The sequence below is a fragment of the Spermophilus citellus genome (assembly GCF_964194105.1).
Source record: "Spermophilus citellus genome assembly, contig: SCAFFOLD_298, whole genome shotgun sequence".
NCBI lineage: Eukaryota > Metazoa > Chordata > Mammalia > Rodentia > Sciuridae > Spermophilus > Spermophilus citellus.
Genome location: NW_027673066.1, coordinates 53,096 through 80,456, shown reverse-complemented (window position 1 = coordinate 80,456; position 27,361 = coordinate 53,096). Strand labels below are relative to the sequence as shown.

The following is a 27,361-nucleotide window of genomic DNA, read 5'->3' as shown; positions in this document are numbered from 1 at the left end:
TCAGCACACGTATTTAGAGTGGCAAACCTATGGATGATACTATTTTTACAAACACAATTGATATAGTTCCTTCCCTCAGTGGTTAGAGAAATACATAATTGTCATTAGTTTTTCTGCAGCAAAAACTGCAAAGTCAGGAAAAATTAACTACAGTGCATCTAGTCTTTTATCTACTTCTTTTCACCTACACTTTGCCTTTCTTTAGGCATCTTTGTATCTGGCTTTTCTTGTTTCTTTAATCATTTATAGAAAAGTGTCTGATAGGACCAGGGTATGGCTTAGTGGTATAGTACATAGTTGATATGCAAAAGGCCCTTGGTTTAGTCCTCAACACTTGATATTCATCAGATATCAAGTATCTGATAAAGTTTCATACCAAAATGTGAATGACATTGTCGATCTCCTAGAGACAGTTATTTTTTTCCAAATTAGAAAGTAAAAGAAAGGCTGTTTATAGAATTGCCAAACCAGAAAGAAGATAGAGTTATTTTTAAAGTCAGTACTACTGAAATCACAACAGCTAGGAAACTGCTTAGTTTATTTATTCATAAATTTTGAGAACTTAGCAAAAAGGATTTTCTGTGAGATCTAATCATTGAGAGTCCATGTGCACTTCAAAAACCAAGTGAAACTTTCTTCAATGCACTTAATATTCGGAGAGAAGATTCTTTCACATGTTGTCTTCTTTCTTTTTCTTTCTTTTCCCTCTTTTCTCATTTCTTTCCTTCCACTTCCCTTTCTCCAGATCCTCCTTCCCTTTTTCCTCTTACTTCTTCACTCTTGTTCTTCCTGTTCTCCAGGAAATCCAGAAGATATCAGGAAATGCTATAAAACAAGAAGAGAAGGAAAAAGATTTCCAGGCAGATAGTAGCAGTGAAGAAATCGCCTGTAAGGGGCAGGTCAGTTTAGGGTTCTATTCAGATACCCACCTGCTTTGTATGGCTAGAGAAATAGCCATAACAAAGGGTCAATTCTAAGCTTAGGTATTTGAATTATTCATTAGTCAAAATTAATTTACCACTTAGAGACAGGAGACACACATGTTTTCTTGAACAATTATCACTAATCATCATTTTATACAGTAATTTATATGCTCTCATTATTATTAGCCCATGATTCTATGTAAATCCTTTTCAATAACTCTGCCACAAAATGAAAAAAAAATTAATTGGATCTCTTTACCTCTTGATATGTTTCTTGGCATTTTTGCACTCTTCATCTGGCACTTGATGATTGGGTTTTCGGATTAGGCTAACTGTTGACATACTCATGTAAAACATTCTTTCATTGAGCATATTGCATTTGTAGGGGAGGCCACCTTCTCCCACCTTCTGCCATATTGTATCCATTTTTTTAATATCAATTGTCCAAACATTGACTATCACATTTTTCCCTTTTTGATTTTTAATGTGTACCCTAGTTGACACTTTAACTACTTCTACTAGTTGTCCATGCCTTGTCACAAAGACTGAAACTGACACAGGCTTTGCCTGACAATTGCCTTGAATAATATGGATTTCCTCTTCAAATCCTGCAGATCACCTTGGATATTTTCCTGCTAATCTTTTGTTCCAGTTTAATCTTTTGTTACAGTTCCAAGATTTGTTCTCTGCAACATTTATTTCATAATTTATTTTTTATTTTTTAAATTAAAAAATTTTGCACCAAGGACTGAACCTAATGGCATCCCTTTTCAGACATGGTCTCATTAAGTTGCCTAGGCTGGACCTTATGATTGTCCTGCCTCGGCCGGCCTGAGTTTCTGGGGTTACAGGTGTGCACCACTATGCCTGGCTCATATAATCACTTTTCAACTGAACTTCATACCAAATTCTTGAGATTAGCTGGTTTATGTCAGTTAGCATATGCCCCTGTGCGATTCATGAAGGAATGTGTACTTTATTGGAGATTTGCTTTAAATTTCACTGGCTTGAAATAATTCCACCCTGACTTAATGTAATACCTAAAATTTTTACTTTTAGAATGAACTGTATTACAAGGTGAGGAGAGAGGCAAGATCCTAGCAAAGGCCACTGCACTGACTCCTAACATCTACAGATTAAGAGTTATGGATTCAAACCATCACATTCAAGTACAGGTTCTCTTGATTTCCCAACTGGTTGACCTTGTGTTAAGTTACTTAGCACCTCTGGGTCTCAATTTTCCCTCACCTGTAAAATGGGTTTAATGATCGTTCCTGCCTCATAAGGTTCTTTTGAAGGTTCAATGCACTAGTATCTGAAAGCACTTGGTGCTTGCCATCTAGTAAGTATTTGGTGTCAGCAGAGTTGTGGTGATGATGGTGATGGCATGCATCTGTTTCTTGGAACACTGCAGGATGGTGTCTTGATGATGTGGACACAGACATATACATTTTCATCCCTAGAAGCTGGGTAAGAATGCCCTGAAGCACAGGTATATTCTATAGAGTTCAGGCCTATACTGGGTTCCCCAAGAGAAAGTCCAGGGCAATCTCAACATCATGACATCACTGCTGCCTTGTGCTTTGTTCCTGGCCCTCCACTCATGTTCAGGGCACATGTCCTGACTAAGCTCTCTTCCCAGCTTTGTTCATTAATGACTCTGGGGAGATAAGGGGTTGTGTAACTTCCACCTAAATCGTGGTCTTAACAGACATATGTTTTTCATTACCTCTTTATGGAATAAATTCTATGGCTACAAATTTTACATGGACATTTCCAACTCTTTTACCACCTTAAATAAAATGCTGTTTCAGTTTTGTATCCTACCTCAAGTCTGGTTACACCAGGCTCCTGCTTGCCACACTTTTAATGTGTAAAGCCTACATTCTGGTTTATTGTTGAGTCTCTCAGCATTTTGGTCAGAAAGTGTTAACTGCAGTGATTGCTCTGACAGAGTCTTTATACAAGATATAATTTTCTTAACAAGGACAAGAATTAGATTACGATTAGTCTTTACCAAGACTGTAAAGTGAGGGTTTAAACTTCAAGACCTACCGAAACAATTATCTGTGTCATGACACACCACACACATGTACATGTGTGTGCATACTCACAGACTGCAGACACACAGGCAGAGACAAACATAGGATAACTTTGCATGTTATTGTGGAACATCCAGAAATCCAAAGACAAGGGACTCAATATTACATCAGTGGAAGGTGGTGTCACAATATCTCACTTGCCCCTTCTCCTCTACATATGGAGAGAAGAAAAGGATCCTCCACTGTATATCCTGTGCTGAAGGAGAGAAACATACTACAAGGAGAGTGCCCCAAAGGGTTCAGATCATAGGCTGGGTTCAAATACCTTGTGTGCCTTCATGAGGGAAATTAATTTTTTTCAGGTAAATACAACAAAAATCATGTCATGTTAGCAATGTGGCATTTCCCATATAGCCCTAAATCATCATTGTTATAATTTAAACTTCAATTTTAGCATGTAAGATTGAAAAAAAAAACAGAAAGAACCAATTGTAAGAGGTATATAAGTATAAAATCTACATGTAAGAAGCAGCAACAATGAAGACATTAATGCTTAGTAGGTAAGTTTCCCTTGGTCTGATATCTTGCTTTACGGAAAATACTACACATTTTATTGAAGCAAAGAACATAATCTATAGTAGTTTAATTACTAAAGCCTCTATTTTTGCAGTTATGTTTCCTTTATCACATAACTTTGTAACATATACTTTGCCTTAGAATTCTACCTTAATGATATTAGGTATGATGACCCTTGAGTGGCTACTCTGCCTCATATTGATTTCTTGGTTCAGTTGGCAGAAGCTGGGAGTAAACCAGCTGAGTTGTTTGCCTGAACATGTCCAGGGGAATGGTTGGCTTGGCTCTTTGCTATAGCAACAGATGGTATTTCTAACTCTTCATGGCATTAGAGTTTCAAAATGTCTTCACAATGGGACTATTCTTCAGAAAAAAAAATATTTTATTTTACAAAGCACTAGAATACTGCTGTTCTGTCTTCAGTATTTAAAAACTATTTGCTTAGTGTAGGGAAAAACAAAATCATAGCCATCTCTCATCTCTCAGTCATGCTCTTTGGTCACAAATGACTGAAATATATTTTTTTTAATTGCTCAGTTAAATATCTCTCTCAATAAAGAAAAACTTGTGGCCAAAGTCTAAAGGACTTTGTAACTATGTAACTATTTTATATAGTTACCTGAGAACTTGGTAAAAAGTTACTTCAAATCTTTTAATTATGTTGACCCAATATATGTATCTTATAATGGATGAATAAGACTTTCATCAGTCCACTATTTCAAAATCTTTAAAATTCACCATTGGAGAACACTATTTTTTAGGCAAAAATGCAATCAAACATATAAGGATTTATTTTTTGCTTCTTCTTCCTATTCTTATTTACTCTTCACATTACATGTAGTAACTATGCAAATCAAGATATCTAGATAGTACCTGATCCTTTAATTTAAGATAGTTGAAGATTTTAACTTGCTTTAACTAACTTTTTTTAGCTAACTTAAAGAACTTTGGATTCTCTCTGTTTATAGATTCAAGTTCTTGTGAGTATAACAAACCTACATTATTAGATTAGCTGAAATTCTCCTTGACAAGTCCCTGAGGAGATTAGATAAAATAAGATGGCAACATACAGGAGACTGAATTTGTAAGTAGAATACAACTCTGATATCTAAATAATTTAGGTTGTATGTTAACTGTTAGCAAGGAAGAACATGTTTTTATGGAATTACTCATTTATTGTAAGTGGAGGAATTATCTTTCACAAAACTGAGGTATGGAGAGCTGTTATGTATGTTACCCTATGTATATGTAAGCTTATTTGGAAATATTGCATGAATTAACTGGAAATGGATATTACTAGCTGCTCAAAGAAAGGATAAGAGATTTTATATTAACCAAATACATTTATATGCTTACAAGACTACAAATAAAATAGCAAAATGTGGATGGTATTCTTCCCTTAAAAATTCACCTTAATCTCATTTTATTTCAATGCATATAAAAATAAACACCATGGTATTAAAGTTATTGATTTGAAGCATAAATGAAAGTTTTATGCTAGTTACTAATCTTAGATTGAACTTTAATCTTTATGTTTCCAATAGTAGTCAATGACCTTGTTCAAGGCCAGAATATATTATAATTATTTAAAGTTTATGTTTTTATATTTCAGTATAAAATATTTCAAATGTGCAGAAAAATAAAAACAAAATAACAAAAATATTTAGAATAACTATCCTCTTTTGAAAGATGATGTTGTTTGATTTTTTTGGGGGGCAGGCGGGGACAGTGTACTGGGGATTGAACTAAGGGGCACTTGACTACTGAGCCACATCCCCAGCCCTATTTTGTATTGCTTAATTTAGAGATAGGGTCTCACTGAATTGCTTAGTGCCCCACTGTTGCTGAGACTGACTTTAAACTCAATCCTCCTGACTCAACCTCTTGAGATGCTGGGATTACAGGTGTGCCCCACTGCGCCCAGTTTGTTTGATTTGTTTTTCTCTCTCTTTTTGAGTGGTGTTAGGGGGATTGAACCCAACACTAATCTCACATGCTGGGCAAACTACTACTGAGCTACACTTCCAGACTTCTTTTATTTAAAGAAATGTTAGAAATTAACTCTCTCTCCACATTCTTATCCCTTCTCTGATCTTTTCCTTTCTTTTCAGAAGTAACTACCTTCCAAAAATTAGTATGTTTCTCCTATATATTTTGAACATCTTTTACTACATATTTACTTATGGATCCAGAAAATTACTTTTTCTACAAAAATTGTGTTTTAAATGCCAGGGACAGTGTAGTACACTTGCAGTCCCTGATACTTAGAAGGCTGAGGCAGAAGGATTGAAAGTTTGAGGCTACTTTTGGCAAATTAGTGAGACCCTGTCTCAAAAAAATAAAGTCTGTGGAAGTAGCTTAGTGGTAGAGTGCCTCTGGCTTCAATCCTTAGTACAAGTATCTTAAAAAAAGAAATAAAAGAAAAGAAAAGAATTTGCTTTATTCCATGTTGATTCATGGAAATTAACTATTCATCAGTGGAGGAAATGAAAAACCAGTTTATTCTTAAAATGAATAACACTGAGAGTTAATGTGAATAAAATATATCTAAATGTAGTTACATACTATGCTTGTAGCTCAGTGGTAAAGCACTTGCCTAGCCCATCTGAGGAAATGGGTTCAGTCCTTAGCACCACCTAAAAGTAAATACATAAAATAAAGGTATTATGTCCATCTATAACTAAATATATATATATATATATATATATATATATATATATATATATATATATATATATATAAGTTTTAACCAATTTAAAGAGCTCAAAAGTTATAGGATATTTTATTTTACTTATATCATTCATTGCCAAATTAAAAAATATTTGCTGAGAATTGATCCATTCCTGGTACCATTCTAGCAGCTCAAGATACTGCAGTGAACAAGAAGAAACACAGTTTTGGCTAGTTTGTCACCTGGAGAATGGATCAGTTAGGCCAGCCTGTGGTTGCCATCAGGGGAAAGAAAGAAGCATCATAGCCAATAATGGTCAGGGTAGAATTCTGAAGTTTCAATTGGTATCTATAGCCTGTCTTTTGTCTCAAGGGGATAAAAACTTTCCATAAATGGTTGCATTCAGCAACTAGGAATTTTTTGGAGTTGACTTTTCTGGAAAAGGCTATTCCAAGGCTTTATAATACCAGTGATTGTGATTGGTTAGGCATACAGAATAGCTATTAAATGCCTTGATATTTGGTCCATTGTTGGGTGAACTTTAAGACAAAAGGTATACTGCAGATAATCTAGAATAGCTAAAAACATGACATAGTTTGACTTCAGGGACCACAATGGTATGATCAGAGTCAGATGGTTAGCTCTGAACAGTTACATCATAACCTGAGAAAGTGTCAACAGCGGTCAGACATTGATGGTAGTATTGAGAGTGGGTCAAATGTGCAATACAGTCAAATTTTCAGAAATAGGCAGATACAATGCCTGTTCCAGTGTAGTGATTTGTTGAAAGACAAACAATCCCAATTTTATTTAGTAGCAGCCCCAAATTTGGCTTGGAGTGGTGGGAACTGAACCATAAATATATTTATTTAACTTGTACTCAGGCCATGCTGGTGGATATGTTAACATGTGTGATACAGGCTGAAGAATATGGGCTAATCATCAGCTTCATACAGGTCAGTCTCAATAGTCTTTTTTTTTCTTTTTTTGTGGTGCTGGGGATTGAACACAGGGCCTTGTGCAAATGAGGCAAGCACTCTGAACTATATCCCTAGCCCCAAGTCAGTGTCATTAGAAAATGTATCCTTACAAAGCAGTCTACGTGACTGATTTTAATTTTCCCATTAACATTCATAATTTCTTTTTAGTTTAGTGCCCCTAAACAGGGCTATCTTTAGTAAGCCTATAGCCTTCCAAGTGGTATACCCTATATCCAGTCATCATTAAAGACCAAGAGCCAATCAAAACATAGCATCCATGGTATTTAGAAGTATTGTGTGTGGCAAGGATAATAGCTTTCAATACAGCTTACTGTGGTGATGAGTTCTTACCAGAAGCAACTGCCTTCCTTTTTCCATTTGTTGAAGAGTAAGCAACAACTAGGACACCCTTTTTTTGGAGCTTGTTTCAATTCTACCTCTTATTGTTTAGCCTTGTTAACAGGTACAACAAAGGGATCCATTGCCCACCTACTCCCATCTACCACTTGGGCAGGAACATTAATTCCTGAATTCCAGTGAATCTTTTCATTTCACATTTGAATGCAAACTGTGAAACTCTTTGTCCTTCCTCTTTTAAAAAGCTGAGTTTCTGTCACCACTCTACCCCCTTGCCAAACTCACAAGCTAAAATTTTAGTCCGTTATTATCTTCTGAGTCAGACACAAAAGACTCGTGGCATGCAAGCACCATGATCTTCAACATATCAGCACTGGTTCCCCTAGTCCACAGTCTCATGGGAGCAATGTGATGAATGATACGCACACTGTGGGGTTTTGTTGTGGTTGAGGAACACTGATTTGGGGGAATCTACCACATTTATAGCAAGCAGTAAAACAGTCCATACTTACTTAAGAGGTACATACTACTTTATCTTTCAAGGTTGCTTCCTACAAACTCAACCCTGAAAAATAGCCTGGGTAAAGGTGTCTGGTTTTGTAGTCCTGACCACAGGATGAATGTCAACATGAGAGACTCATGAAAGTTTTTCTACGCAATAATACTTCTTAATATCAGTTTCATTTTCTACTATTTCTGAAAAAATTTAACCTAATTTAAAATATGTGTAATTAATTTTCATTTAAGTATGCTTTAATATTTACTTCAGTACCCCTCAAGGTTGGACCCAGGTAAGGATAATAATAATTTATTATGCCCAGTTACTCCCTGGAACCCTGCGTTCAGGTGAATATATATTTATTTTTCATTGACATGCTGTGAATGTGTACTTTCAGGGCTATGGAGGAGGAAACTGACCAGAGAAGTTAAACAATTTTTCTGCTTAACTTGTAGTTGGCCAAGGAGGCTTTCTAACACAGATTTCGTTACACAATCTTTTGACCATATCACACTGCCACTTTATCAATGTCCACAACACTTTAAATGATACCATGAAGATTTAAGACATTTTTAAACACGTAATAAATTATGTGATATTACTAAGAACTTCCGACATATTACATTATAAAAACAAGACCAAAAGTAGAGGCTACTTTAATCCATATGATAGATTATAAATTAAACAAATGTTGATGTCTCTGTGGGACTCTTTCTTGGTTAGCTTTACTTTTTTTCTTATTTTTTTTTCATCAGGTTAAATTTATTCATTCTAAAGGATGGATCTTTGTGGGTTCTCAACTTCTGGAGTGCAACTATATGTCTTTTTTTTTTTTTGCTTGTCACCTTTTCTATACACATGCAACCCTCTTCTTCAGCATGAAGAAACTCTGGGAGCAATGGAAGAGTCACTCTTTGATGTTACTCAGGAAAAATGCATAAGTAATCCAGGAACTTTATAATGTAGGCTCAAATATCTACACTGCAGAATGAAGTTTTCTTAGGCTTTTTCCACTTGTCTTCATATACTTGGCCTGCTTGGGTGTGCACAGCCATGCAGTGATGATAGACAAATGAGAATGAGCAAAAGCCATGGTGGAAAATCTTGTGGTCTCATGGAGTTAATGTTCTGAAGGAGACATCCAGGTAGACAAAAATCAAGAGCTCTTTTCTACAGGTTTTCTATCACTCTGATTCATGTTAATGAACTTTATATAAATTATATGTGTGTATGTAGTTTTTTTTAAAGAGAGAGTGAGAGAGGAGAGAGAGAGAGAGAGAATTTTTTTTAATATTTATTTTTTAGTTCTCGGCGGACACAATATCTTTGTTGGTATGCGGTGCTGAGGATCTAACCTGGGCCGCACGCACTCCAGGCGAGCGCGCTACCGCTTGAGCCACATCCCCAGCCCTGTGTGTATGTAGTTTATGTGTGTGTGTAAATGCTGAATGTTAGCTAGTATTTTATGCATGTATTTAGTTAAGTGCATAAAATAATCCTTAATATATTATAAAAATATTTTATATTTTAATGTTTTAGATCTCTTTTTCTTAATAATTGAAAGAAGATTAAAATGTCTATTCCCTATTCCATTCTAGTATTTTTTTTTTCTATTGATCACATGTACTTTTCTCTGAAATTCATGTACCCATGGATTCTACTCAAGCTTCAGAGTACTTAAACAGATAGGTCTTGTACTTAATTTCACTAAGTGCAACTCAAAATGCACTTGAGTCTTCTGTTTTCATTTGAGTTGTTCTTTATTTAACCCTCAAAGGTAGATAGATGGATGATCAGTTTCACAAAGAAGTTGTTTAGTATTACTTACTAGTTGCTTTGACTATCATTTTTGGTATTACTATTATTTATTGAAGCTCCAAATATTTTTCCTTGAAAGAAAGTAAATGAAAAATTTTGGGGGGGGGGAATAATCTTAAGACAAAAGGTAAACATTCTAGCTTTCTTAATCTTTCTTATCTTGTGATGTTCAATATCATGTTAAATAAGAATTTAAGAATATGGTATAAGACCCTCAATAGCAACTAGTCAAAGGATTTAATATCTTGGAATAAATAATAACTTCATCCTTTTTTTAATTTTTTTTTTAGTTCTCGGCGGACACAACATTTTTGTTTGTATGTGGTGCTGAGGATCGAACCCGGGCCGCACGCATGCCAGGCGAGCACGCTACCGCCTGAGCCACATCCCCAGCCCCATAACTTCATCCTTGAAGTAGTCAATTTATTTGATGAATGTTGTTACATTACATGATCAGTCTCAATGTAATCATATTAATTTACCTGTATTTTGGCATTTGTGATAATTTGACCAGGAGTGAACTGAAGTTTACTCCCTTTATCTATGGTAAAATAATAACATAAACATTGTGGGGGAGTATGTTCAAAGTACTTAAGAAGACTAACACTTTATTGAGCAGCTTCTCCTGATTTGCAAGTACAATAATTATTTTTTGGAGCAGGCCCTACTGCATTTCAACAGAAGGCACCTTAGAGTAGTAGTGCCTACTATTCTTTTTTTTTTTTAAACTAGGATCTAAACCAGGGGCACTTTTCCACTGAGATACATTCCAAGACCTTAAAATTTTTGTTTTGAGGCAGGCTCTCACTAAATTGCTGAGGGTCTTGCCAAGTTGCTTAGGCTGGTCTTGAATATGTGATCCTTCTGCCTCAGCCTCCTGAGTTGCTGCGATTTCAGGCATGTGCCACCACTCCTGGCTACTATTTCTTATAATATTCTGAAACTGATATTTCTCTTCACATAAATATTTTTTAATCGAGGTAAAACTGACAAAAAGAAAAATGTGTAGATCTTAAACTGGCAATTAAATGATGAGAAACTCTTTGTGCCTCTTGCACTCAGTCCCCACCTCACAGGTAACCACTACTTTGATGTCTATTAATGCAGATTAATTTTGTGTGTTTTTGAACTGCTTATGTATGGACTCATACATTATGTTCTCTTTTGTTTCTGACTTCTTTCACTTACCATAGTTTTTGTATGCATTTTAATGAATGATTTTAATAATTATTATCATAATTGGTGCCAAATTGCTTACATTCTTCTGCATCTGGTCATATATAATTTCCTAATTCTAAAATTTTACCCTATGCATACACATTTCTAATTTCCTGAAATTTAAAAACAAAAGTTCAGGGCCACATGGCTCCCATTCTTGGTTCTTCCCATTCATGGTGACTTTCTCTTCTATTCCCATATTTTATAAAATGCATTATTAAATACAGGTAGAAAACTGAGGTCTCAAGGGCTGATGTATATGTCCCCATACTGTTGTCAGAACCTTTAAAATGGATTGTGTAGAGGACATATTATTTAGGACATATAAACCATTTTTCTAAGTTCTTCCTTTAGAATTAAATTCAAAGGACAAATAGCATCACAGGCCAGAGTTTTCAGGGGCAATGTTGTAGAATGTATTATTCATGTATTGTCTGTAGAAGTCTGAAGTAGAACATGTGTTTTGATTTAGTAAAGAATTTTTCTTTAGCATGTTTTAAAAGTAGGACTTTGTGCACGCCAAGTGCATAACTAGAATATTAATCGTGGAGGACAGGAAAGTGAAGAAGCCTGTTTTGCACCTTTTAAATCATACTTGAAAATCTAGTAGATGAATTAGCAAGTACCAGAAAGTAACACCTCTCCATGCTGTTTCAACAGACCATTATGGACACAGAAGTTGTAGGGAGGACGTGTCCTCTATGTTTTCATACTAGAGCTGGACTGGCCACATGTGGGAGCAGGTTACAATGACAACGAACAGGGTAGTTGTATGTTCAACAGAAATTCAGCCAAGGTCACTGGATTTTAAAGTCTTAATGATTAGATGTATCCAGAAGATAATCTTGATTAGGCAGAGTATTAGCTTCATGGAATGAATTCTGAATCTAGGTTTAAAAAATGGAGATAAGTGGCTGAGAAAACAGCAAAGAAACTCCAAATATAACTCGAAAATATTTATAATGGATTTAATTAGGGGAAATTGCTTTAATAAGGCTATTTGGACAGCTGGTGTAGTTGATAGAGAAGCAAACTCCTAATCTTAAGGTTGGGGTCTTATCCTCTGGAGATAACAGCTGGGGCCTTTTGTACCTGGAGGCAAACCTATCAGTCCTGAGTTTGCTGGACACACTGGCAGCTTCTAAAGTTCTCTTCAGTTTGATGAGAGCTTTTTATAAATTTATTTGGTGGGAGGCATTTGTGATTTTGGGGACGTTTTTTTTTTCCAAATGAAAACCCTTTTCTAAAAACAAGCAGCACATTCTTATAGTAAAAAAAAAATCAGAAAAATATTAAAAATACATGTTGTCAAGTCTTTCTCTCATTCACCTCTTTACCCACTCCCACCCCTGCCACATTTTGGTAACTTACTGCATTGGCTTCTTTATATATCCTTCCAGGGTTCCTTTATGGAAATATAAGAACATTTCTTTTTTTTTGTATTTTATACCCTACTCCATTATTGCTTTTTTAATCTATCAAAGTGTTATGAAAGTTTTCCATATCAGTACATAGAGGCTTTGATTTGTTTTATTTATTATTATTATCATTATTTTTTAACTGTTGAAGTGCATTCCATTGTGTGGCTTACCGAAACTTAACTTTTAAGCACACCTTTATAGACAGGCACCTTCTCTATACTTAATTTAAAAAAATACTACACATATAATCTTTTGCATAAAAACAGGCTTGCATTTTCAAGCAGGGCTCCTATTTATAAAAAGTAAAAAGCCATCTTATATGGAATACTTATGAAATAAATGCTTGAAGGAGGTAATTCTCTTTCTGTAACAATAGCTTCTAGGGAAGTCTCTCTGTGTTCACATACTTAGACCACTAGTGGGAGCTTTGGGATGGACATCCATGACAGCATGGCTTTTTCCATGAGTAGAGCATGCACTTTGAGCTTCAACAAAGCAGAGACATACCAAATGGTCTTTTGGGAAAGAATATATTACTTAGGAAATAAAAATACATACTGTAGTAGAAAATTCAGATTTCTTTAATCATTGTGTTATGAAGTGGAGCTGAATAACTCATGAAAGAGTATAAATCTTCATCTTTTGAGTGATTTTAAAAGACTATAAAATTAATCAAGACTATAAAAATCTTGATTGAGCCCATAGCAACTTGTGAGTTAGTGACAACCCACAATTGTCATAGAAAGTGAGTACTTAAAGAAAGTAAATAACCTGACAAATGTTACCTTGCTTGTGAGGGTTAAAGTTGGTCTGATTCTCAATTAGGATCTCAGAAATACTGCACCTTTGTTACAGTGTCATCCAACAGGTTAAATATGATAATGTGGGTCAAATTCACCAAAGAAAAAGCACTTAGTGTATGCTAATGTCTTGCCCTCACTCACACCAGCTTCAGCTTGTTTTCTCAGGCTGCCCTCTGCCATCCCAGGTGCTGGTTCTCTTTGTGGAGGGTGGACAGATCAAGGGAACTGAAAAGGACTCTGCATTGCTGACTTTGGAGTGTCTTGAGAAAGTGCTCTCCTACCTAATTTCTATTCAGCCTGGAATTGCCTCACTAGTAGTACATATTCCCTCCCTTTCAACCTGGCTCTAGTCCTGAGCAACTAGATTCCAAGCATGATCATCATTTCCATCTGGTCGAGAGCAGGGATGAGTATAACAGGGCTGGAAGTTCTTCAAGTTGGAGGTAATCAAGACTGGGATGTGATGAAACTAAAGATCTGGAAATCAAGGCTGCCACTGGGACCAGAGATTATTATAGGATAATAAACCACAAATATTTCCCCACGTATTTTTCTAACTCTACTTTTCAGGCAAAAGTTCCCAAAGAGAGATGCTGAGCCTGGGAGAAGAAAGCTTAAAGAGTAGCCTCATTTTCAGTGATGGAGATATTTGTCTCAGAAAACAGGGAAGTTGGAATTCAAGGGCAATACACAGTAAGGAATTGAACTCGGCTTTTTTCTTGCTTAGAAGTCAGTCTCTAAGGATAACATGCAGGAAAGATGCCACAGTAACAGGTGCAAGAAAAATGAAAATTCAGATGCTCTGTCCTGAATAGCTTTCTTTTGTCAATTTCAATTACTCTACTTAATCCAGACACCCAAAAATGACTGAAATAAAAGAATCCCATTCAATTTGGGCTTTGGGGGACACATGACACAATTCTCAAGCCATTGATTGGGAAGGTCCAGATTTTTTTTTTATTCTTCTTCCTAGATCTCCCAGTGTACCTCCTGTCCTTTTCAAAAACCCTCTTTTGGCTCTTGACCTTGCTAGCTTCTCAAATCAGCTCTCATATTTTTCTTACCAAAGTTTGTGATAGATTAGTCCATAGGAATAGTCGGAAATTCAATACCTGCTAGACAAACACTCGTGATCTCTCTTGCCTCCTATACCATTTTATTGAAATGGTTCTCTCAGCTGTTACTCAAGAGTCAGTCACATCCTTTCCTCCATCTTCCTTGTGACCTCAACAAAGCCCTCAACATTGCTGAATATTTCTTTTCTTTTTTTTAAACCTCTTCTGCCTTGGCAGCACTTCGGTGTTCCTTCTGTGTTACTGCTCATTCTTGAGTTCTTCACCGTTTTTGTTTTTGTTTTTTTTCTTTTCTATTCTGCAGTTCTTTTCTCTTTTAAGATATTTTTTTTTGTCTCCCTTTCCCCTTCTCCTTGACAAGCTCACTCACTTATAGGTGTGGCATTCAGTAATACCTCCCCTGTTAATGATATCCCAGCCTCCATATTCAGCGTTAACTGATAGCCTGTCTATATTTACAACATTCTCATGGATACAAGTCAAATTCAACATGCTGAAAACTGAATTAGTTACCTTCCTCATGAAGTAGTGATTCCACTGTTTGCAATTTGAATATTACTGGCATCCTAATCATTTCTTACAACTGCAAACTTTAACAATTACTAATGTATCATCACTCCTACCATTACATTTGATAAATTTTGACAATTCTGTCTCTACTAAGTCTTTCAACTGATTTCTTAAATTCCAGATATTAAGATATTCACAATTATATAATCAGACCCCTAAACAACTCTTGCAATCTGATCTCTTACTGTTCCCTTTGACATGGTTGTATCTTATTTAAATACAATGGTCCCCAATTCCTGCATATTTGTCTCTCACTTTCTCATCCCTTCCTTTTATTTACTATTTCTTCTTCACAGAAAGCCCTCACCCAGGGCTGGGATCATAATTGTGGAGCCCTTGTTGAATATGTCAGGGTCTTGTTGGAAAGTAGGAAAAGGTACCTTCTGTTAAAGATATTAAAATACAAAACTTTTTATCTTTTCTTTTTATCTCCTCTGCTAGTGCACATGCTCCATTGTCCCACTGGAATTTACCTATAAAACATAGCTCATGATAAAAAAATGAGTATGTCAGGATAGAGGGCTGGGGATATAACTCAGTGGTGGAGTACCTGTCTAGCACGTGTGAGGCTCTGGGTTCAATCCCCAGTACTTGGGGGTAGGAGGGTGGGACACACACACATGAATTTAAGGATGGTGAGAGCAGAACAGTAAACACAGGACAGGCCCATGTGACAACCACAGGGGTCACATGAACACAAAGTCATCCTTCCTGGCCTGTATAATCTTGCTCACCCTTCAAAAACAAGTGAAAGGCTGCTTCTGCTGGATAGATGAGGAGGTGTCCACACTCTGAGCCTCTGTTCTACCTCACACTAACGGCTGGCAAAGTGCTTCTTCCCTCATAGCACTTTGTTGACTTTTCTGAGAACACTTTCTATGTCCCATTAGTTAATAAGTTTCCTAAAAGCAAGAACTACATCTTCATTCATCCTGGAATTTACCATGAACTACATATAATTATTGCTTAATAAATGTTTTCCAAAAATGTATAAAGAGAACAAAGCAAAAACCACTGTTATTTTGAAACCACATGCAACATTCCCTGAGCTAAGTTCCTTGTTTTTCAGAGCAGGAATCACTGCTAATGCAAAAGTCCAACTTCTCCAGTTGGCTAGCAGTGCCTTCTTGTTTTTCTTTTCAGTTTCCAAATTCAGTTAATTTATCTTAATATTGTTCTTTTAAAAGGACATTCCTTTTAGGAATTATAATTAAATTTTGGCAATGGGCATATTTTGTAGTTTTTAAGCATGTATGAATTCACTCAAATATTTAGATATGAGTCGGTGTTTTCAATTTGTTTTTTTTTTCTTTTTGGTCACTAACCTATTCTGATGAAAAAATAAATCTTCTGGAAATATTTTCTACATATTTTAGTTAATTATCTCATGGTAATTTCTTTCTTAATGATCTTTGGAAAATTTTATGCATTTAGAAGGTTATCAGAGATCTTCATGGAAAACTGTTTTGAAAAAGAGATTGAACCACTCAATAAGAAACTTAAGCTTCCTACACTGGTGAAATACCACATTACCCTAAGAACTGTAATCCTGTTCACATCCCCCTCACACAGACACACGTATCCATCTTTTCATAAATTTTGAGTTGAAAACTGAGAAAGCTCATTTATGCTTGGGGAATATGCTGCTCTTTTTTAAAAAATACACAATAAAGTGGAATAAATTTAAACAGCAAAACATTAATTAAAAAAATGCACCACAGACACTGCATCACTAAGAAAGCCAGTAACTTTACTGAATTGTCTGCAAAATACAAATTATACCTTATTTCCAGCAGGAGAAACTTTTGAAAATTTCCCACTTTAATTCACTACAGACAGCTGAATTAAGTCCCTTGAGATACACAGATGTGGTTTAACTTAGTTATAACATCTTGTCATCTAGTGGCGACAAAGTCCAGCTTATGCCGCTGTGAGCCTCTATTTGAATATTTGTTGCAAATGCTTGTATGCCCTCATTTACAAGCTATTTTTAATTACTGTCATTTAATGGAAACAAGTCCCCAGAAAAAGAAAAAGAAGAAAAATGATACAGCAAACCATCTGAAGCAATCCAAGTCCTATGCCTACAGTGACCCAGGTCTATTTGCTCTAAGAGTACACCGATGCTGCTTGCAAACCACAACAGAATCCATTACTTAGCTGACCTCTCTGAATAAAACTGAGGTATGAATCAATCTGAGGTATGAACAGGGAAGGCGAAATGCAATACCTGATTATGAAAATAACCAAAATGGACAAATTTAATGTAGAAGATATGTGGCTTGGATTGCTCCACATCTTTGGTTAAAACATATTAAGAAAAGCCTGTAATTACATCTGTAGTCTGAAGCATTCTAACAGACACCAGAATTCCAGCAATCTTCAAAAGATCTGTAGTGGCAGGAAATTAACGCCATACAAGGGACGACATCACAGCAGATGGCACAAACGAGAACAGATGAAGTATGCCATGCTTAGGCAACAGCCTTTATTGAGGGTTCAAGTGGCTTCTTCTTTAAAAAAATTTTTTTTTAAAGAAAGAAATACAAAGCATTTACTCTCCGAAAAAACAAACCAAAAGGGATAAAGGGGCAAAAATGCTATCTCTAAATTAAAAGATAGGTATGTAAGAAAATAAATATGTAGAAGTGTGAGAGGGCAGACATTCTTTTCAAAAGTGTATTGGGATTTTTTAAAAATGCTCATTTTAGTTAACCTTTAAATGATCTAAGGATGACAGGTATTTTCATATTCATCATTACAAAATGTTAAATTCCATCTCTGGGAAAAATAAGCCATTTTACTAAAAAGCAGTTTTTAAAAAGATTGAAATGAACAGCCTCCACACACCAATGCATACAATATACAGGTTGTGCAGCTTGTGAATACTGCATCGCTGTTTCCAATTTTTAAGCTCAATATTACCAAAAAAAATCTTTTTAAGATAGGATAGGTATAACAATACTTGAAGCTGTGTAAAATGCCACTTATGGTCTTTTGCTTGCACTTGCAATGAAGAATGTTGTCTAAAATGTTGCTCTAGGACAGGTAATGTAAAGTAATACTTTCTCAGGGCACTGCCCTAACTCCTGGATACAAAGGATTTACTGTGATAAAAACCATACTAACTTTGCAAATACAATAAATGGTAAATTACAGAAAAGGCATAAGGGTAAATATAGACAGTGATTGTTTACAGAAAGTGACGCTCACAATCAAAAATTGTGCTTCTTCTCATTAAATCATCTTTTAAAAATTTTCAGATTATCCCTTCGCTATCTTGCTACCACTTTATATGAATTCAATAGTGGGAACAAGAGATGACTGGCATCCATTTTTGAGTGATTCTGTTCTTTTCATGTTCTTATAAAACTATTGTCAGAACTGCTATAAATAGCCAAGGCTTCTGCTAGTACTTTAGCTTACTTTATCTTTAGCGTTAGAAATTCACGTTTTCTTTGTTGCTGAGGCAAATTGCAGGTAAAAAATTAATATGGCTATTTCTTCATATTTTCATATAATGACCCCTCCCCACCCACTTGTAAGATTCTACTGATATTGATAGATGAAGTGTTTTGAAATGACAAAGAACATTTGTGATATGTTTGCATATTTAGTACACATCAAGTTATATGGGTAAGTTATAAGGATGGGATCAAGTTATGGTGAGGAAAATGATTTTCTTACTCTTTCCCCTGTATGTTTGTGTATGTCCGTGTGCATACACGAGTATGTATATTTTCAGGGTTGATTTTGTTTTTTTCCCTATGTTCCATGGATACCTTTAGTAGTGGGATATTATGAAATGATTGATTTTTTTTGTTTTTAGTATACAAAACATTAGTACAAGGCAGGCTAGCATCCTATTTGGATACAACCAAAGGTGCATTGTGGTCTAATTATGGACTGCAGATCAAGTTAAGAAAAATATAGCCTCATTAATAAGGTCTCTTGGCTTCTGCCACCCAGCGGCAGCCTTTTACAATCAGAAACACATAACAACTATGCAAGTAAGAGAAAAAAAATAGGTAAGAAATGTCCTACACATGATATAGCAGTGCTGATATTACTGTCTATATCTTCTTTGCTGTGTATGTCAATGTAAATGATTGGAGATGAATCGACAGATCTTCACATTCCAAGAGAAGGTAATAATTCCTGGACTGAAATATCTTTTAAACAATATATATTGACTTTTTTTATGGCACTCACTTTTTGAAGGGTCTGAAATTAATCCCTTATAGACGAATATTAGACAAGAGTTATATTTTCTTGAAAATTAAAAAAAGGGACATAGGATCTTTAATGGGATTTCTTGAAATGGCTATTAAATCTCTTTATTGAAGAAAAAATAGATGACATACATGCTTTATGCAGAAGTGACATTTGGGGGTCCTGACACACCGGGATTGTTCAACAGTCCTATATTGCTGACAAGATTGTTAAGGGTCAGTTAAAATAATTAAAAATGGGTGACAAAGCAACTATCCCTTTACCTGCTTCCCTCTTGTCTAGCACCCAGGCTTTCACATTTTTCTTCTGTGGGAATTTATAACTCATTCACCAAGTAAACTCCATTTCACTTGTTTCTGGGGCTGTATTTGCAGGACATGTGCCCCAACACAGCTTCTCTATTCTGGGCATATTTCTAAGACACACATCAAATTCTAGGCTGAAAACCAACCATATACTTTAGGATATGGGCAAGTTAGGATATGCACTTACTGAATTCCAAGATGCATGGTGAAATGGTGAGATCAGAAAGGGGCCCTGCATTTGATAAAAATGCAAAAAAAAAACAAAAACAGCATGAAAGAAACTAATTAGTATATACAATGGATGTCAGTTGACCCAATAGATTGTTAATGTATTAAAAACAATTTAGAGTGTTGCAATGTGATATGTTCTAACCCCACAGGTTATCCTTTTGACAGCTGACCTTGAACTTATAAAATGTATGCAGAGTAAAAGAAATCAGAAAGAAAATAGTTACTCAAATGTGCAACTGCACAAATATACCCCCCTCCCGCTATTAAGATAACAAAACTTCTGCTATTACCATAATATTATATATATTAGAAAGCTATACACAAGCATGTTAATTTCACAGATTTTTTAAAAGATTCTTAATATTTTATATAATTAGAAATACACATTTCAAAAACAAAACTTCTACAAAGAGAAAACAGTTATCTTGGTTAGCAAAGCATGGAGTTCCTCATGGCTTAGGGTAGTGCTTTCTATACAAAAAGTCCTTTTTGGTTTTTTACAGGACTGTTTAAAATATCAGCGAAGCTATCAAGGGGAAAAAAACACATTTTGGCTTAAGTAAACTACAAAAAGCCACAAATGCTTTGCAAACTCTGTCTTACCTTTTATATGAAAATAAGCAAAATGTAATGTACATATTTTTATATTTTTATTTAATAAGAGATGCAGACCCAGATTTATTTATTTATTTAATTAAATACGTTAGCTCTCAAACTCCACTTTTTTTAAAAAATAGGTATGGTCCTCTTTTAATGGTCTTTGATCCTTTTTAATGAGTGCCATACGCCAATGATACACCTGCAGGTTTGTGAGCCTGCTCGGGATGTTAGGTGACCAGATGTGTTCCTAATATTTGCCAGTGGCCACCCATTGCTGGGTCCGTCCAAACTTCTATACATTTTTCTATATGTTGCATAACAGCTGCTCTCTTTTTCAGTAAAGATCTGCCGCTTTTGGCAAATGTTTCCTTGTCTATTTACATGTAAATAACGTTGAACCTGCAACATGACACTATCTATTGTAACATACATTTTGCAAAGGAGCACAACAGTGAAAAGAAATTAGCCTTAAAATCTATTTTGTACAAGTGTTCTGTTGTACAACTCAAGTGCTAAGCTTATCTCAGCATTTCTGTTTATCTTTATACTGTATCACTGAGGCAATTTAAAAGTACTTTTACAAAACAGAGTACCTGACTTTTTTTTTTTTCCACACACGGCACATATAATGCATATCGACCCCCCTTCCCCATTAAGGTATAGCACACACACACACTGCAAGAAAAAAAAAAACTATTAAGTAATAATGTGATCATGTTGCCCATCCTTCAGAGAGTCGCATGCGCTTGACTGAGGGACTTTCCCTTTCGTCCGGCGAAGGTCTGGTGAGTCCAATGGGGGAGTGGAATTCATTCCGGTGATCCTCTCGGTCGCTCCCGTCGTAGGAACTGCTACAGCTGCTCAAGCTGTCAACAGGAGATCTCCCCGCCTCGTGGCGCGTGTGTTGTGGGTATCTCGAAGGGGTGGTGGTACGGTCTCTAGGAGGAGAAACAGGTTCTGACTTGATGTTGAGGCTTTGAGTAGAAGGCAGGGAGAGATTTGAACTCTGAGATAAATGAGTGCTAGTGCAAGCTCTGTAGGAGGAAAGGAAACCCAGTTACAGATGGAGGAGGCCTGGAGGCCCCAGGAACTCACAATTATATAACACATCAGCTTAAAGTCTCCCTTAGACACCAGAGCATGCCCAGAGTGAGGAGTGCGGTGAAGCACTTAGGGCATCACTGCCTGACAGTGACACAGGATGTCTTTGTCGATTCACAGTACTAGCTGGGCCAGGCTTCATGAGTCACTTCTCTAGTTTCTGACAGTCTCCCTAAACTTAGAGGTTACTGTTTCAGAAGGGCTTAAGAACATGATGGAAAAAACATTCTGTGTCCATGGGATTTCTCCCTCCACTAATTCCAAATTTTAATTTTCTAAGGCTTTAGAGACCCTGTTTATCTTTGCATGAGACATTCTTGATTTACTAAAGTCTGTGTTTGAAAATTATTGTGAAAACCTTGTGATCAATAAAAACATTTCCTTCCAACAAATGAGCACTTATTAAATGGAGTACACAATCTTCAGCCAAAGTCAAGAGAGTTCAAATTTCAGGTGATAGAACCCATTAAATGCTACACAATACCCATAACTCAGGACAAGCCTCAAAGTAGGGAAAGAGGAAGGAGGAAGGAGACTAAAAATTATCGGCAGAAATTTCAAATATTGGCTTAAAAATGAACTTTCTACTGCACTAAAATTGATAAATAATTAGACGTTCTTCATCCTTTCAGTTACATGGGATGATAATACCATTTTCCACAATGCCCTCAACTTGACTACTGACAGTCACTCTCTGATGGCATACTTAGGTTACTGTTCCTTTTATTTATGATTGGCCTTAATTGATGAATCTGGTGTTGCTTAAGGAGAGATTGTTGCAAAGAAGGATATAATGTGATTTTACTGTGTTTATGATACTTAATCCTCATTTATTCCCAGAGAGTATAATTTTCCCTTCTTCCAAAATACGAGAGAATTTAAATACTTAGGATTCTAGAGAGAAAAGCATTAAGCCCTTCAGTGTAGATTAGCAATCACAATGAGTTTGATCAGGATAAACTGTGGTTACATTGCCAGCATCAATTCTGAGATGCGTTTATTGTTCTTACATTCTGATTGCACTGACTTCCATGGCCAGAGTCAGCATTACTTGACCATATTGTCAAAGAGTACAGTAATCTCTTTTACTGAGGAAGAGTCACAGTACAGAATTATCTATACAGACACACCCATTTTAAACAAAGGAAAGCAAGCCTACCTAGTAATGTATGTAATTATGCTGCTTTCCAGTGGAGAGAATTGGATGGCATTAACAGTGTCATTACGAGCACTGAGAGAATGGGTATATGTTTCAGAGAAAACAGTGGAGTGACTTGGGGTTCGATTTTGGGAGATGCCATATAGGCTCAAGATACATAAAGAAATAAAATTAGTCAGAAACGAGTTTATCTTTGAGTGATGTTTTATACGAAAGCACCACCTACTGGCAAATAATTACTTTCCTTCTCTTATTAATAGATGAGCTAATGTAGAGAATAATATGGAGAATTATTTGCTTCTTTAATAAGCCTTTCTTTCTCTGATTTTCTGATCTTGTCAAATCAAAGCAATCTTAGCCCTCATATCAAGATTCTACTTTATTTGTACTTAGAGCTATTTATTTCTAGTTTATTATTTTATAGTCTATATTAGTTTACTAATTTTCTCTGAATTTTAATTAAATAATCTGAATTAAGAAGATATTAAGATGGGGGAGGAAATGAACAGTTGTATTTCAAAAAGATTTATAATGGTGGACTATTTTTTCTTGGTTTAAAGTTACTTAATGATTCATTTTGATGTTAGAGAAAAATCATCCATTGATTTTTGGAAGAAACAATTTTCCTGGTTCTGGGTAAGAAAGACTATTTTGCTAAAATTTAATTGAGTGATTCTACTATGGATCATATAACTGTTTAATAATGAAAGTCAATTAAGATCCTGAAAATAATGCTGCATATCAAAATACTCTTGTTTGCCCTTTGACATTTATATTGTGTCTTCCCAGGCAAGGTTAAAAATTTAAAATTTTGGTGAGTTGGACCAGTGTTAAAAAGTTAATTTAGATAATATAGTAAAAAATTTATATATAACATAATAATAATGACAGTTTTTGGAAGCTGCATTCTCTACTTATTCGATTTGTCTCCTAAAGCCAACTGGTGTGTATAGTTGAGCTGCATCTCTCTTCCATAAAAGATGGAACAGTTATTGATGATCTTTTCCCATAAACAGAACAACTTGTTTATCTTTTGGTGGCATTTCACTTGACACTGAAAGTATACACAAGCTGAGTAGTTTTAGGGACTAACTCTACAGTCATGAAAGGTAATGGCTATCTCAGACTAAGTTTCATTATACTGTATTAAAGAGACAAAACAGAATGCCTAGTCTCTGTTATTAAAGAAGTATTTTCTTGAAAAGAAAAGGCAGCATTAAAATCACTTAATTGTCTATGTGATACATTCAGATGTAAATGTGTAGGCCTACTTGTTCTTGAGAACAAAATATAAACACGGATAATTATTAAATATTTCATATGTGTGGCTGGGGGCTGAAGAGGTTGGTGAGGAGAGAGAGATCAGACACTTAAGTTGCCTGTGTACCTTCACAGTTGCCTGTGAACGTTTCCACCTAGTATGGATGCCTTTGAATTGGAGAACACCTACCCTTCCCCTAAATTGTTCAGAAATCAAATGAGTGATAGTTTTATTTAAATTTTATACTCTTACCCCCTAGAATTTAGATAATCATAGTATAATTAACCTAACCTTTGAAGAGTTGTCTCTACTCAAAGTTATCGCCCTCAGTATGTACTGAACACCAACATCAATGAAGTCAATGTGTGGAAACGGTTCCAGGAAACAGGTTGCCCTCCCCCACATACTTTTAAGCATTTTTTCCTCACAATATCTTTGTTCTATTTATTTATTTTTATGTGGTGCTGAGGGTCAAACCTAGGGCCTCACATGTGCTAGGCAAGCGCTTTACCATTGAGCTACAGCCCCAGCCCCTAGGCTGCCTGTTTTTTGAGGTGGTAGTTGAGAACAAAAAACTTGAGGGTCATTTTCTCAAATATGGCAAGCATCTCTGACAGATATGTCTTATCCTATGTAAAATAAAATTTTGATGCTTATGTAACTTTGTAATAGAAAATCAGATACTAGATAGTTTTTACAAATATATCTTTGAAGTCACAAGCTCAAGACCAAAGAGCTCTTTTCCACTGATAAACTATAAAGAGCTCTACTATACTTTGGGAGTTTTGAGAAAGAATTATTGTACTCATCTTGGGTTGCTAGGAATATCTACTTTGGTAGAGGTAAAAATCTTTTTCATTCTTTTCTTGGAACACCCTATTTACCCAAAAGAATGAGGCCCAAACACAAGTTTAAGAGACTACTTGGACTAAAAACACATCAACTCCTCATTGATTTATACTGTAAAGAATTAAGGCAGATCATGTAATTTATTTACAAAAATATTGCAACTTGCAGTTTTCTAAAAACTAGTGTAGTCTGGCATGGTGGTGCATACTTGTAAACCCTGTAACTCTGGAGGCTGTGGTAGGAGAATTGCAAGTTCAAGGTCAGCCTCAGCAATTTAGGCCCTATAAGCAACTTAGCAAGACCCTGTCTCAAAATTAAAAAAAAAAATTTAAAAAGGGCGGTGGAATTAGCTTAGTAGTAGAGTACACCTGGGTTAAATCCCCAGCACCAAAAATAAAAATAAATAAAAAATAGCTTAACACTTAATTGTGTGAGTAAGGGATAGTCCTTGAAGGAACTCACTTTCAAAAAGCTACTATGCAGGTTTGTGTATGAGAGAGAAGTGTGAGAAAGTGTGTCTGCATGAGAGAGAAGGGCCAGCAAGGGAAGGAATGTAAGGGTCATTCTACTGATGTGAGGTATAAGGGAAATGAAATTAAAACTCCTAGACTAAAATCAGGGTCAAATTATGCACAATGCAGATCAGTGTTGAAAGAAAACTTGAACTGAATAAATTCTTCTACTAGAATCAACGATGAATTAGATTCTCCTCATGTAATAGAAGAGAGCTTTAAAATTGTAGTATAGTTAAAATATGTGAATAAATATCTGTTCGTAAGTTAAAAGGCATAATATCAGATGTTATTAAAAAACAAGAGAAAGGCACATCAGACAATATTAAATGGTTTTTGACATTGGCCATTTCTAGGGAAATCTAGCACCATAATGGATAAGTTTTGTGAAAATGAGAAATAAACATTTCCCCTTAGAATTGACAATAAGCTTGCACACTGGACTCAATGCTAAGCCATGGAAGTACAATACCACTTGTATAGTTTAATTAATTTATTTTTTGGTACTGGGGTTGAACCCAGGAGTGTACTACCACTGAGCTATATCTCCAACCCTTTTAATTTTTTTAAAAAAAATTTGATATAGGGTCTTGCTATGTTTCCCAGGCTGTCCTCAGACTTGCAATCCTCATTTCTCAGCCTCCTGTGTAGTTAAGATTACAGATATGTACAGCTGGGCCTGATACCCATACACATTGTAAAACTGCCTGGATGGTATTATGTACTTAGTGATAATTACCTGAAAAAGTTACTGCAATTAATGTCTATTCAGATAGTATTTGAGAGAAAATTTAGATGTCTTACAAAGAGAAACTCTGTTGCTGATCATATTTAATACAGCTTCATCTTTAATGATATTTCTAGATAGTAGAGTAGCACTTTATTATTTACATGGAAGGCTAGATTTTCAATGACAGTGATTAGTGAGATGGATATAAGCATATGGTGACTGGGTGAAGACTCCATCATTGGATCACTATCTGTGTAACATCAGCACTACATGAAAGCTAATTGCGGGGGGGTGAGCAAGGTAAGAGAAGTGAAGTTGTATAATATAAATTAGTGACTTTTATTCTAATCAATGGTTTATTCTCACTTCCATAACTAGTTAACTATAGGTAACTATAACCAAATGGCTCAGAAGAAAATCAAAAGTGAGCTAGGCATGTAGAAAGTTTCTACAATATAAAAATTCAACTTTAATTATTTTATATCCTTCCTCCTACCATTTCCTTTTGAAGATTCACTGCCATTTTAGAGTTAGATTTTAAGTCTGTTGCTCAGTTGATATTTTAGTTTTGAAATCTTTTGTTTTATAATAAGTACCGTGAATTGTGACTTTAGGGATTTTTTAAGGTTTGAATGCTTCCATAGGTAAATGACAAGTCATTTCTATGATAAAGACATATCTCAATATTACCACAAGGGGGCAGAAAGACACATCTTTGACCAGAAAAGACCAGAAATTTTTTTATACCCTCATTTCTAATTAGTATTGTATGTTTTTAGTATCTATACATACATTTTAAATAAAATATCTATAAATACACACGTGTTCTATGAGTATAAATATATGAAACCTATATGTTAACTGAATAGTTGATCCTATGAATGTTAGGTTCACATTAGCATAAACTATGTGGTTTATGTTCAATGAGAAAGAATCGCAAATGTCTCAAAAACTCAAAGAACTCAACTACATATGCCTTCAAACTTCCCTCAATAACTGTATGAAAACTCAACTAAATAAAAATTCCATCACTGATATAAGTGGAAACAGATATAGCCTAAAACAATAAGGACATGACTTATCTCATTACAGAGCTCCCCATCTTCTTAAAGCATAAGGGATATAATATTTACTCTCCTTGAGAGTTATTAGTCTGAAAATTACTTTTATATTTCTACAAAGTAGAATTTTACACTCTCTAATGGGACATGAAAACATACATTTAAAGATTGCATTTGTCATTTAAACACAGATTCTAGAGTTATATTATGAAAGAAATGATATTGCTTACCCCAACTGACTGAGGGCGGATGGTGGCATGTTATGTAGGTGTTGCTGTTGCCAGCCAGTTACTGAACCAAGATGAAGAGCACTGGCAGTGTTAAACCCAGACAGAGATGACAGATCTGCACTACTCAGAGAATACTCG

At 35.4% G+C, this 27,361-nt stretch overlaps 1 long non-coding RNA gene across 2 annotated transcripts; it reads right to left on the bottom strand.

Moving 5' to 3' along the window:
• Positions 1–702: 702 nt before the first annotated feature.
• LOC308640166 lies at positions 703–27,361 on the bottom strand. 2 transcript variants are annotated; one of them, XR_014020190.1, is made up of 3 exons: positions 27,224–27,361; positions 19,677–21,354; positions 703–825 (listed from the first exon to the last, which is right to left on the bottom strand). It is a non-coding gene; the product is annotated as an uncharacterized lncRNA (long non-coding RNA). The 2 variants fall into 2 exon arrangements; XR_014020191.1 differs by lacking the exon at positions 703–825 and having other exon boundaries at positions 16,681–21,354.